The 13,723-nt window shown below is 47.5% G+C and overlaps 1 non-coding gene across 1 annotated transcript; it reads left to right on the top strand.

The window, feature by feature from the left end:
* The first annotated feature begins 6,019 nt into the window (after positions 1-6,019).
* LOC119379658 (U1 spliceosomal RNA) lies at positions 6,020-6,185 on the top strand. Its single transcript, XR_005181270.1, has one exon. It is a non-coding gene; the product is annotated as a U1 spliceosomal RNA (small nuclear RNA).
* Positions 6,186-13,723: the final 7,538 nt, after the last annotated feature.

Below are 13,723 nucleotides of genomic sequence, written 5' to 3'. Positions count from 1 at the left end.
CAAAAATAAGAATTTATATCGAGCCGTGGAAAGCAAGCGCTGGTTAGGTAAGGTTATTTGCCAGAACTGCAAAAATATGCCGATCCAGCGCACATATTGCAAATCTACGGAAATCGAAGCTGTCGTGAAGCGGTTAAGTAAATACTATTCAACTAACTGTGGCACATCTTTCTTTTTTTTTTATGTCTATGCATTACACGGTTCACAAGCTCTGACCAAATGCAATCACCTGTTCAGGCAAATATGCGTATAAACCGTGAGACATCAACGCAGACATTCCACGAGAAGGAAGGTGATGTTTGATACTTGTTACGTAAGGGCTGGTGAGGTGCGGTGTACGTGGATAGAAGGACGTCACATATGCAATGTAGCCGTTTGGCCAAAATACAGATATGCAAGTATATTATAGCCTTCTGTACCGCGGTGTTACAGTGCCGCGTGTACATTGTGGCTAGTGAGTGAGTGAGTGAGTGAGTGAGTGAGTGAGTGAGTGAGTGAGTGAGTGAGTGAGTGAGTGAGTGAGTGAGTGAGTGAGTGAGTGAGTGAGTGAGTGAGTGAGTGAGTGAGTGAGTGAGTGAGTGAGTGAGTGAGTGAGTGAGTGAGTGAGTGAGTGAGTGAGTGAGTGAGTGAGTGAGTGAGTGAGTGAGTGAGTGAGTGAGTGAGTGAGTGAGTGAGTGAGTGAGTGAGTGAGTGAGTGAGTGAGTGAGTGAGTGCATTTCTGGGCCAGGCCTCCGCTCGGCATGTAACGGGGCTTAATCTGACCTACTCTGCATGTAACGGCTTAATCGAAAAAAAAAAACTAGCTTAAATTTGGCCATGGCACCCGTTTCTACATACATTTAGGCGAACGTTAGAGAGAGAAGAGAGAAAAAAAAACCCAGGTGGTCAAAATTGATCTGAAGCGGCGTGCCTCGAAATCACATTGTGTTTTGGCCGGGGAAACCCGGAAGTTCATTATTTAGTACATTACCCTTTTCCTTATGCCACCTGCTTTTAGCCCCTGCCATGCAGTCCGATAACGTGCTCCGATACATGGCTCTACGGCGTGATTAACGCAGTGTCGCATAGGTGCCCGCCGAGGCGAAGCTTGCTCTAAACCGTCTTCTGAGCGGCGGCGCCCAAGGAGCCTGCGCTGTGCTCGCAGAGCATGCGCACGCGAGAGCTGGGCTCATGTGCAACTCACTACGCAGTACGTGCAGCGCAGCACAGAAACATGATGATACAGCGCCAGCCATGATATTAAAGAATTAGGTTTTAATATCGCAAATATTACTAAGGAAGGATTTGCGGCTGAGCAAGAAAGTGCTTTGACCGACGAGAAATGTTATTAAATAGCTCAGCAAGCGCGTGGGACGAGAGGAGGAAGAGAGGAAAAAGAGACCGTGTACACAACCATATTTGCAGGCGGATCACTTATCATACCGTAATAGCTTTCGGCACTCGAGAAGACTACCCAATAATTTCGATATTTCCCTCGCAGCGATAATAAGGCTTTGATAAAGCACGCCGCGATGATGGCCGCAGCTGTATAGCTTGCGCCATTTGTTACGGCTCATGCACGACATGGCAGGCGCGCAGACTAGGAGCGCTGTCGCTGCTCGGATCACCCATATCCCGAGGCCCCGATCAGCAAATAAGCGGGACTACAGGTATTTAAAAAGAAAATAATAATAAGGCCCGGCAATAATCGTGGTCTTATATGAAGACGTGACTGGATAACAGGCCTCTCTCCATCGCTGCCGCTTCACGTGGTGGCCGCTTTGCGAGACGGCGCCAGCACTGACGCTTTGCGCCAAGCTCTGATGGTCGGCAATCCCACGCAGCGCGGCGACGCCATGGAAGGCGGAAGGAAGAAGAAACTCTTTCTCTTTTCTTGATTGTCTCCGGTGAAACTAGAAATAGCGATGGCCCCTTTTACTTCCCCTCGGGCTTCCGCATAATTTTTCATATCCCTGAATTGGACGTTTATGGTTATGAAAGCGGGGAATTTCGTTTCAAGGTAGCGATCCCCTCTTGAAAGAGAATCTCGCTGAAGGCGAGACGCTAAAATTGCCGCCATGCAGCGCCTTCTCTCTGTCTCTCTCCTCCTCCCCCCTTTTTGTTTTTGGTGTCCTATTTTTGTTCATTAACGCGTACGGGCTGCATGTGTGTGATAGTGGAACGGGCTCTCCGGACACGCCCACGGTGTCTTATACAATCCGAGATGCGCACCTTGGAGGTTTCAACTGCACGTTCGAATTTGGCGTCGCGTATAGGCGCGCATTGCGTTAACCCTTTCCTCGCTACCACGTGACTGTGCGATTCATTGCTATAGTAGGGTTTCACCACAGCCTCACACTGTGGTCCCAAGCAAAGCTGCGAAGATATCATAGGAGATAAAATTATTTCGTTCAGTAATGCGAGCTCCATAGGGTAAAATAGCAAATGAAACGTCAGAACATCATTAAGAAAACCTCGTCCGCGTCTTGAACAGTATTCACGAGATCACGACGAATGTTTCATTTTCTTGAAGGTTCACACAGGATTCGCCGCGAGATCGGGCTATAGGTGGCAGCACCGTCGCCGCGTCGGCGGCGCGTATACAAATGTACGTAGCGGCGCTTCGCCGTAGGCGGTTTGAGTCGATTGTTGGCGAATAAAGCGCGTTGACTGCAGCCTAATGGTGATGTATACGCCCTCCCTTGCCACATGAATGCACGAAACCGGCCTAACGTTCCTATTACGTGTGAAAGAAGCGCAATCTGCCAATCAATGGGGTACTGGCCTTCGGTCACATTAGTGCTTTGCACTGTGCTCGATGTTTTTTTTCTTGCTTTATTTGTACGTGTTTAAATTGTGTTTTGCCTATAACAAATTATAAATAGTGTTGCGCAACTGAGCCAATTAAGTACTTACTTCTTGCTCTAGCAGCTACAACAAAAGAGAGCCTGTATTTCTGCGTAATTAGATGAAGTAGAACTTTATGCCCGCTGCTTTTCCGTTTGCATGAATACACGTACTGCAATAGAAATGAGTGGTTTCAGGTCTTTTTTACCGCTAACCGGCCTCTGCAGACGCTAGCTCATGCTTTGCGTTATTACAAGGATTTCCAATGCGCCAACAATTCACGAGATGGTGTCGCTAAAATTCTGCATTCAGACGTCGGCATTTAGTAGATTTTTTTTTTCGTTTAGGACGACGCCAAATGCACTATGTGATGTGCTTGAACGACAAAGCGGTACCCGCATTGAAATAATTTTGGCGAATGGACTGTACGATGGTTAGGCCTAGCGCCATACCGACACGTTCATGCACTCACTTATTAGAGTGCATACAAGTCTCGTAAGGCGAAATGCTTATGTATATAGGCACACGTACGAGCATTTGATACTGCGCTAGCACAACGGAATAAGCTGTAATCTGAGGACGTACATGACGTACGCACACATGCGAACATGGTGTGGCTAGCAGACGACGCAAGGAGCGATCCACACCACGAGGTTTCGTCCGCTCATCGCTATAGGTGCCGACTTTGCTCGATCTCGCGGTCATATTGGCCGCGAGATCGACCTTAGCGGTTTCAACATTGTCGTCATCACAAATTTCCTGAGCTCATGCTGCGAGCAAAAAATCAGCTAATCTTTCTTCGTATATGTAAATTTAATTGTGTTAAATATAAACTAAAACAAAGGCGCATTTTCAAGCTTGCACAATAATTTGCCTCATTTCATGACGTCTTCCTTGCGTGACACGTATGTGAACTATTGTAGGCTTGAGTGCGGTTAGACATATTTTGGTAAATTATTTCAACTAAATGTTCGCGTTTTCGTGCAAACTGAGCACCGGTTTCACACGCCTCAGTGGTCTAGTGGTTATCGCTCTCGAGTGCTGATCAGAATATCGCGGGATTGAATACCGGCCGTGGCGGCCGTATTTCGATCGAAGCGAAATGATATAGGCCCATGTACTTAAATTTAGGTGTGTTAAAGAACCCCAGGTGGTCGAAATTTCCGGAGCCCTCCCCTACTGCGTCCCTCATAATCATATCGGAGTTTGGGACGTAAAACCCCAACAATTATTATTGAACACCGCTTGATGGTGTACATTTAACGCACTGCACTGATCTTTTTGCGCACCTGCGTATCCTTACGATATGTGCCTTATGTCTATGCACCCACCATCTTTTGCCGCCCAGCCAGAGCGCACGTGTGTACTTTCCGTGTTTTCGCTTAATGCTCGTATGGAAAGTCATGGTGAGGTGATTAACATTGGCTTCAGTGTTTCGTTGCTACACACGACGCGCGAAAGCGAGCAAGTCCCAATCTAATGGTTGCCCATTCATATTACGTCTTCTTTGAATTTGTTGCCTGAACTAGGAAAATACACATAGCACAGCAAACAAAGCCACCGGTGCCTCGCTGAGGAATGCAACACGCATGCAGGACAGCGGGAACCGCCGCGGGGTAAAAGAAAATATTTTTTCATTAGACCTCGCTGCAATGTGACACCGACTTGTTTACTGCATATGACATCGTATACAGCTTACTAAGAAGGCGCTCTTTCTCAACAAAATGTGTGGCCCTTGCGTGCATCAAGGTCGGCTGCCACCGCAACCAAAACAAGATTATAGAAGATAAGATAAGGCGGGGTGCGTCCGATCTCGTGACTTCATGAGACAGAAGTCCCCCTCCCTCCCCCACGTCCCGGAATTCTACTAGCGTCCTAAGGTACGCTCATGCCACAGTTTCCGTGCATTGTCCCTTATTTGTTGCAAAACCTTCCGTTGGCAGACACTATAACAATGACGTGGCGAGTGTGTCACAAGTGTCTTGAAAAGCATATGTTAAGTGTAAATATAGGAAACTGAGGTGGTCTTATGGTCGTATTTATTACACACAAAATGCTTATGTGCATCATTTTTCTAATTTCAGAAGTAGGAGTCGGAAATTCCCGGAATGTCATTTTATATATTTTACGATAACGTTAAGAGTAGTCGCAAAAATTCGTCACAAATCATGCGTTCAGGTCACAGTGTAAGTATTTTTCTGATACCGTGGTTCAGGTTACGAAAGTTTTCAGGTATTCATGCAACTTTGGAGCATATGCACCGTAAGTCAATTGTGTTGTGGAAAGATGTAAACAAGTAAAAGGTTACGTGTACATAACCACTGAGGTGTGACTCGCTGACAGTACCTTGTACGTCTCCCTAAAACGCCCCCCGCGAGTGTCTGAAACCCTCCCGAAATTTTTCAATTTCGCATGTGTATATATACAGGCACACACACACACAAACGCACGCGCGGACATACATGAAGTGTGGCTGAACAGCCGCCCGCGAATGTTTCTTGCGCACAGTCCGACTTCAAACGTCCGCACGCGCCACTCTTGCAACTATCAGTCAACATGATATATGTAACTTCACACCCTGCGACCGTGCTGCTGCTGGCCAAAGGCAGCAATACTGCGAAAATAATTTCCACTTCCGTGGCAGCTGCGTAGGATTTCGCTGTCTTGTGTTACGAAACGGAAGGGAGCCAGCAAAAAAACATTTTGTTGCTAGTTCAACGATTTAAAGACTTCCTTCATTGGCTGCGAGTGCTTTCTGCTTGAAATCTGTCTTGCTTTGTGCAACCAACGAGCTGTGGCAAACACTATTGTTTTGTAAGTGCGCCTGTGAGTGCGCCGCCGCAGCGGCTGAAAGAGTTGCTTCTGTCGTCGTCGTCGTCTTTGGTCTCTGCGTCGCATAAGCAGAGCTCCACTGAGCGCGCGTGCCGACATAACCAGCTGCAATGTTCGTAAATGTTCGCTGTCTTGTTCTTGCCCACGCATGATGTATAATATCGTCAATAGTTCCTGAAATACAAAAGTTGAGCAAAGTAGGATTACAGGTTTGTGGTCGAACGCGCCTTTTGTTGCATTAACTGATTTCGCGGCATTTCAATGCTTCTATGCGCTCCATGCATGGCGAAAACGACAGTCACAACCTGTCCATTGTACTTTACCTTACGGAATGACCAGCCATTCCATCAGGAGGTTGTGCATACTTACTTGGTGTCGGGCTCTCCGATGATCAACAAGATCGGGGGCCCCGTGCCGAGGCCTCTCCATTGCACTGCGGGTGGCTGAAGCACGCCCCTACCCCAAAAAGGGGTAGGAGGGGGCATGCAATTTTTGGTAGTGGGGCTTGGCGTACGCGCCAGCCCTGCACGTACTGAAATCAAAAGTAAGAATCGTTCACGATGGGAGAATGTCTCTCTTCGGAGGCTTTGGAACAAGCAATCGTTACGGACAGATTGCCGCGTGCTCTATTTATCGCGTGTTGCTGCGGCTTTAGAATGTGCCGCGCTTAGCATCAACCGTGCGGGTATAAGGTTAATCAGAGGAAGTATCCGATTTGCTACCCTGTACATTCGAAGGGGAGAGGCTAGATGGAACGGCCTGTTCCGATAATGCGTTGGAAACCTTAGCGACGTCATAATAATGCTTTTATATGTAGTTTTCAGTTTTTTTTATATTGCCTAATTCACCAACTAGAGCTGCGGCACATTGTTTACAAGGTATTTTATACACGACACCTCGATCTCTACAAGTGGTCATATACGCGCACGAGTTGACCCCGTAACTTGCTGGAGGATGCATGTGCCACGTAGACGTCGTAGTCCTGAAACCTTGTTATGTACATGCGTGTGTGTTTGTATGTGTGCGTGTTACATACAACTTTAATATTTCGGGGGGAACAAGTAGGATCCCCCGAACACGCTGCTGACTACGTATGCTTTCTGTTACGTTTACTTTCAGCGCTACAGTTTCGCGGGAAAGTGCTGCAATCCTAAAGCAAACTGTTCCACGGTATAAATTACGTGTTATCGTACCGCTGCTACCTTTACTCCATAGCTTTACCCCGTCAATGCTCTGGTCGTTTTCTTTTTACTGTTATTAAACAGATATACATTAATTTACTTTTTCCTTGGTGTACAGGGGTCGGGCGGCAGCAGTGAGCTATGACTACCTGGACTGAGGAGGCCACCAACTCTTGGGCTCAAGCCTGGTCCCACAATAAAGTTTATTTTTCTCACTCTCTTACTGTCTCTAAATTCAACGATCTCGGGCTGGGTAGCTGTGTCTTTACTTACCTCTTGAAAAAACAACGCTAACTACACGGCACGCAAGATGTAACAACGCATACTATAGCTAGCCCAGTTTTCAGTTTTACGAAACGTAATCTTTACCTCTGGATGGTGTTACGATTCGCATCAACGACGATAAAGTTCGTGTTGCGTGATATAGGTTTTTCGGTTCATGTTTTTGAGATTTATGCGATGTGCTTCCGCTCAACTTGGCATTTTAAAGACAGGAAGAGTGGGCCCTTCTAGCCCCAGCTGGATCAACGCGTTACGGCCCACTTGCTGACGACGTCTGTAAATGTTTACAGCCGCCCGTACGTTATTGAGCCTTATAGTAGCCCGGGGTGATAGTAGAACAGACGTGTCCCTGTCGTATGTCGTGTCCTATAAAACAATCCGACAAAATTAAGGGCTTTATTTGCTGCCTTTTGCTTTCAGTGGCATTAGCCCTGAACGTCGTACATGCAACCAAAAAGAACAAAACTACGGATAACAACTTTTTTTTATCTGTCCAAAGAACTCAAGACGCTTCGGAGGGCCCGAACGGTATATAAAAGCAGCTACGCCGTTCTTGAAACCTGATTATGACTTTAATAATGCAAATAAATTGTAACATTCTTGCAAAGCTCCGTCCGGTTATATCTTAGCCTCTCGTATCCAGATGCCCACGGCCAATCTCTCTCGACCACCTAACACGTGGCAACTTTGGATGCTAAGCAAGAGTCTCAAGGACCCATCGTCGTAATCACGGATACTGAGACAGGATAACAACAAAAGTTAAATTATTTCTGCGCTATAACCACACGCTGCTCCGCCATGAAAAGTCATTATCAGCAATATTTCTCTTAACTCCACTTTACCAAGCATACTGCATGCTCTGACTTGGATGTAGGGCACTGCCCTTTGAATTATAGACATTTTCTATTTTATTTAGTGTTTTGCTGTTCAGTATACATATAGCTGGCTTCTCTGTCGCGCGTATACAGTCTGCTGTATCTGCATTTTTGCCTATGTTTGGTACGCTTTCTCTTTGTTGTTGTCAGTGTCGTTAGCACACTTACCGGCTATAGTTACCATGTCATGCTTTCTTTCTTTTTTTTTTTTCACTAATGTAAACGACTGAACGTGGAGCAGATTGCAACGACGGCTCGCGCCTCAACCGCATCTGTCCGATGCCACACCCACGCGATCATATTCATTTACGTCGAATGGATCTCAATGCAGACCCCTTGGCCATTGGTTTGCAGCAAACGCCAATGGACGGCCAATGCTCATTTTGTCTCTGGCCTGCTACTCTGCGTAGGGGAAAGGGAACAGGAAAACGAAAGGAAGAGAGAGGGAGTGCGAATGACTATGATAGAGTGCAGTGAACTATGTATAGTACGCATAGGTCGGCAAAAAATGTGGAGCTCACTCAGGCTCACTCATGAAATATATTTTGCCCTTAGAGCTCACTCGGACTCAGACTCACGAAAATTTTCCTCAACAGGACTCACTCAGACTCAGACCCACTGAAATTTTTCTCAGCCGGACTCACTCGGACTCATTTATACTCAGGCTCACGGATCTATCTGAGCCTGAGTGAGCCTGAGTGAGTCGACTCTTGAGTCTGTTAGCGTATAATTGGCTCTTTCGACCATTGTGTCATGCTCTTTAACACCAATATCTCGCATAATTGATGCTCTACTTGGCGCCTTTTTATCTCGTACCTTCAAATATGAGTTATCAGTGGTTGCAATCAATTAAGGACATTTTTATTGAAAGAAATGACACACGCGAGACATTTTTATCAAGAACTTCCTGTGAAAGAGTTCGGGGGCAGGTCACTGCACCTCCCCCCCTCTGTAACTGACACCTCTGATTAATAAATATTGAGCTGGCGTATGAACTCTAGGGCTTTGAAGTATGTGTGGGTCGACGGGAGTATAAACGTGAGCCGACATAAGGCTGATAGTAATGCTGAAGTGCAGTAGACCAGCAAAACAGACCAGCTCACCCAGACTCACTCAAGAAATATATTTTGCTCTTAGGGCTCACTCGGACTCAGACTCACCGAAATTTTTCTCAACCGGACTCACTGGTACTCAAACTCACCAAAATATTACTTACCCGAACTCACTCAAAAACTCAGACTCACGGTTGGAACTGAGTCTAAGTGAATCTGAGTGAGTCGACTCATGAGTGAGTTTGGCGACCTATGTACGGTCCACTGTTGAAGGAAACATTAGAATGTGCGCCTCTCATATTACTGGCGCGCTAAATACAAGTGGCTGTGGAAACTACAAGTACGTCCGCACACTGCACAGGTGTGTCGAAAGGAGTCAGAGCTGCAAACCAGGGCCGCAGCAAGAAATTTATTGCGGGGGGGGGGGGGGTTGAAGCCGTCCCCTCTCTCCTCCTCTCTGGTTACAACGCTACAAACCACAAGTCATCTGCTGAAAGTATATGCGACTGCGCTTCGTGAGAGAGCAAAATCCGGACATGCACTGTTCGGAAGTGTTCCCTTTAAAGGTGGAAACATCTATACGTGCCTGACATGCATTCGTGTTCCGTGCATACACCTCCTCTACGTCATAATGCGCAGGAGCTAGTTCTAGAGCCTGGAGGTGAGGCCAGTCACCGTTAAATATGTCAAAAGCATTTTTAGTCCTCGCAGGACCATTTCACTGCTGTTTCTAGGCCCTTAAGTATCTTTTGCTCCGAAAGGGTTCCGCCGTCAGTGTAACGCAGATGTCTGGCGCTCTGTGCGGTACCAAAGGAAGTATCAGAGGGTGTTTGAAATTGTTTCCAGGGTCAAGTCAGCACTAAAAAAAGCGTCTCAACTTACGCCGGGAAAATAGATAAAAACCAACCCCGCCAAATGTAAGTATGAGCTATACGCGGATGTCTACGTCCTCCGCTGAACACAAGCTTGTGCAATACAATACTGCATGTGCAATACATCGACCCACCAAATTCTCCGGACCACCTCATTTCTCTCACTCCCAAGGATACCCTAGGCATCAATAATCCTCGCTGCGTCTACCCACACACAAAAGAAAAGCCCTTCTACACATTCCTGATTTCTTGAGGACTGCGTCGCGCTCTACCACAAGAGACATCAGAAGGGTTCATGTGGGCTTTTTTACGGGATTATCAGCGAGTGTTCATCCTGTCCTGTAGTGGCTCGTGCAGAGCACGCACTGCGCGTGCCATGTTGAATAAATCTTTTAAATCGACCGCTTCTTCGCTGAATTTGTCCTTAGTGATGAGCTCGGCATGGCAGATGACAGCTTCTGACGCAGACGGAAAGCTCAGCAACAACGAACCTCCGTTGGCCTGAATATGCTGAAGCGCTTAGGGGAATTTTAACATTTTATGAAGAGCAGCAAAGCCAAATACTTAGATGCGAAAGTTCAAGTGGATTGGCTTGTATATGTGCGTAGAGCCGCCCAAGCACATTGTCCCCCACACAGCGGCGAGCAGTGCCAGCAGGAACAGAAGATTATTATTATTATTATTATTATTATTATTATTATTATTATTATTATTATTATTATTATTATTATTATTATTATTATTATTACTATTATTATTATTATTATTATTATTATTGTACTCCTCTGAATTTTCGTGGTTGCTGTTCTAAGCAAACCAAAAATAATTGTTGGGGTTTCATGTCCAGAAACCACGATATGATCATGAGGGACGCCGTAGTGGAGGGCTCCGGAAATTTCGACCACCTGGGGTTCTTTAACGTATACCTAAATATAAGTACACGGGCCTCTAGCATTTCGTCTCCATTAAAATTACCATCGGTATTCGATTCTGCAACCTTCGGGTCAGCAGTTGAGCACCATAACCACTAGAACACCGTGGCGGGTAAGCAAACAAAACAGCGGGTGCCCTTTAACCACATGAATTCGCACCGCGAGTTACAGTAAACGGTCTTCAACATATACTCGATTCAGCGCGTGTGTGGTCCCGCGCAGCAAAGGGAAAACAAAAATCTTCAGGCGAAGACTCACGACCTAAGTGCGTGGGTAGGAGGCCACGCAGGGGGCGCCGTTGCATTTAGTCGCGACAGGATTGTCCGTATGTCGAATACACATCGATCTGCATGCGTGGGTCACGCTGTTCCGCTGTATGTGACATTGACGTCCGTCTCGAATATGATGATCCTGTCGTCTGTCGAGCTCCGCCATTAATCTGACCGCCAGTTTGCAGGCGTGTGCAAGAGTATTTACTACAGCCGCGTGTGCTTGTCCTGCACGCGTCCGGTGCGTTAGACCCAAACTGGCCAAGGTAGAACAGGCACTGGTTGGCTTCGTCTCACTCTGCACCCCTTTACGTTTGTTTTTCGTCTGTGTAATCTGTTTGTTCTACTGCCGTCTGCACCTAAACAGCGCCGACACAGTTGGGGTCGCATAGCGCAGGAGCAAAGTGAATTGGGAACATTGTAGACACATCGGCAACACGGCAAGTACTCCGTGTCTGCGGACGCCTGGTGTCATGGACTGCTGCCTTCTCAGTGCTTGCCCATCGGAAACGTCAGCGGTCCCGCCGTTAAAACACCCTCCCCCCACCTAAAGAACGAAAGAAGGCTCAACTGTTGAGAGAGTGGTCAGTCAACACGCACTTGCTGTTCGACGCACTTTTTGAGAAGCCACCGAGTGCGCGTGCTCGTCAAGGGCAGTGCGTCTCTTTGCGGTCGAGGCCGTCAAACGGACACGTGCAAACGCTCGGTCGTGCTACGCTGGCTCTGTCAGATGGGTAGCTCGCCACTCGAGTGGATCGACTTCGCGTCTGACGCGTGCCCGGCGTCCACTCGTTAACGTCATCGCGTCGTCGCTGAGGCTTCTCGCGGCGGCGCGATTTCACGCCGCGAAGAAAGGGGGGGGGGGGTCTCGCGAGAGGCTTTCTTTGAGCGCGCGTCCCGGAACCCTAACTGCATAGGACGGCAGATTAGACTTCGAGGCCGCTGCGTGCCGACTCAGCTTGCCATAGTGCTTCCATTTTTTTTATTCTCGCAAAGGACGTTGAAGTCTGTGAGAACACACGGAGCAAAACGAGTGCTGGCATCTGTTACATGCGGAAGTAACTGCTTGACCCTTGGTTGGCTCCATTTCAGACGGCTCTCGTGCTCCGTCGCTCCTTTATGGTGCATAGTTGCTCTGCTTTGTGAAAGCAATGTTAACGCTGAAAAGCTCATGTAGATACCCCACATGCTGTAGCTACCAAATAGTTTCTGTGAGGATCAGAGAGAGAGAAGAGGGAGAAAGGAAAGACAGGGAGGTTAACCAGAAGCAGTCTCCGGTTTGCTACCCTGCACGTGGGGAGGGGAAAGGGGATGTAAAAGAATGAAAGAGAAGAAGAAGAGTTTGTGACGACAGCACGCGACAAAATACTACAACAACAATAAAAAAAACCAAAACGAAGTCATAACCGCAGTCAAAGTACTACACAGCAACATTTTCTTCCATCAGTCACAGTTTGACATTGAGTCCGGTTGCTTGGAGAAACCGCAACAACGCCTTCAGAGCGGCACGTGCTGAAGACCGGGTAGGCCAGGGCCCTAGGATTTTGTTCTCCGTGAGAGGGCGGTTGTCCAGCTGGCCTAGTGCGGCTGAGAGGGCCGCTCTTTCGGAGTTGAAGCGAGTGCACTCACAAAGAAGGTGCGCGACTGTTTCGCTGCACCCGCAGACTTCACATGACGGGCTCTCCGCCATTCCAATAATAAAGGAATATGCATTTGAGAAGGCCACTCCCAGCCATAGACGGACCAGCAAGGTGGAGTCACGTCGTGATAAGCTGGACGGGATGCGTAATTCAAGATCAGGGCCCAAGGTATGCAGCCGTGCACTTGTAAATGTCGATGATTTCCACAAGTTCAACGTTATACGACGGGCTAGCAGACGAAGTTCTTTTGCGGCGTCCGATCTTGAGGGGAATGGTGATACTGCTGACACCGTCGTGAGCGGATCGGGCAGCTGCGTCCGCTTGGTCATTTCCCTGAATTCCACAGTGACTATGCAGCCACTGGAATATTACTTGGTGCCTTTTTTCTATCGCTGCATGGTGGATTTGCCTAATTTCCCCGACGAGCTGCTCATGTGAGCCATGACGTAAAGCGGAGGGTAGACTTTGGAGGGCTGCTTTGCTATCGCAGAAGATCGACCACGAATTAGGTGACTGCTCCATGACAAACTGAAGAGCAGCACGGAGCGCTACTAGTTCAGCAGCTGTAGTTGAGGTTGCGTGAAACATTTTGAGCTGTATTGTGGTAGCTCTTGCAGGAATTATTACGGCAGCGGTTGAGCTTGCAGTCTTAACTGAACCATCAGTGTAAATATGGGTGTGAGCGATGTACACCTCATGTAAATACAGTAGTGCAGCCTGTTTAAGGGCAACCGATGACATTCTTCTTTTCGTCGTAATTCCAGGTATGGTAAGGCGCACTTCGGGTCGATGTAGGCACCATATAGGTGAGGATGGTCTTGCTGCAGGCGTATAGTTCGATGGCAAAGAAGTACTATGGGCAGCAATAATGCGGCTGAATGTTGTATGCGGCCTTTGTGCAGGTAAAGATGCCAGATGGTGCAAAGGTACCCGGGCAAGGTGTCGAATATGAGCCCTGAGGG

This window comes from Rhipicephalus sanguineus, chromosome 1, assembly GCF_013339695.2.
Source record: "Rhipicephalus sanguineus isolate Rsan-2018 chromosome 1, BIME_Rsan_1.4, whole genome shotgun sequence".
NCBI classification, from domain to species: Eukaryota; Metazoa; Arthropoda; class Arachnida; order Ixodida; family Ixodidae; genus Rhipicephalus; species Rhipicephalus sanguineus.
Note: the sequence above shows the minus strand (reverse complement) of the source record. Positions and strands in the feature narration are given on the sequence as shown.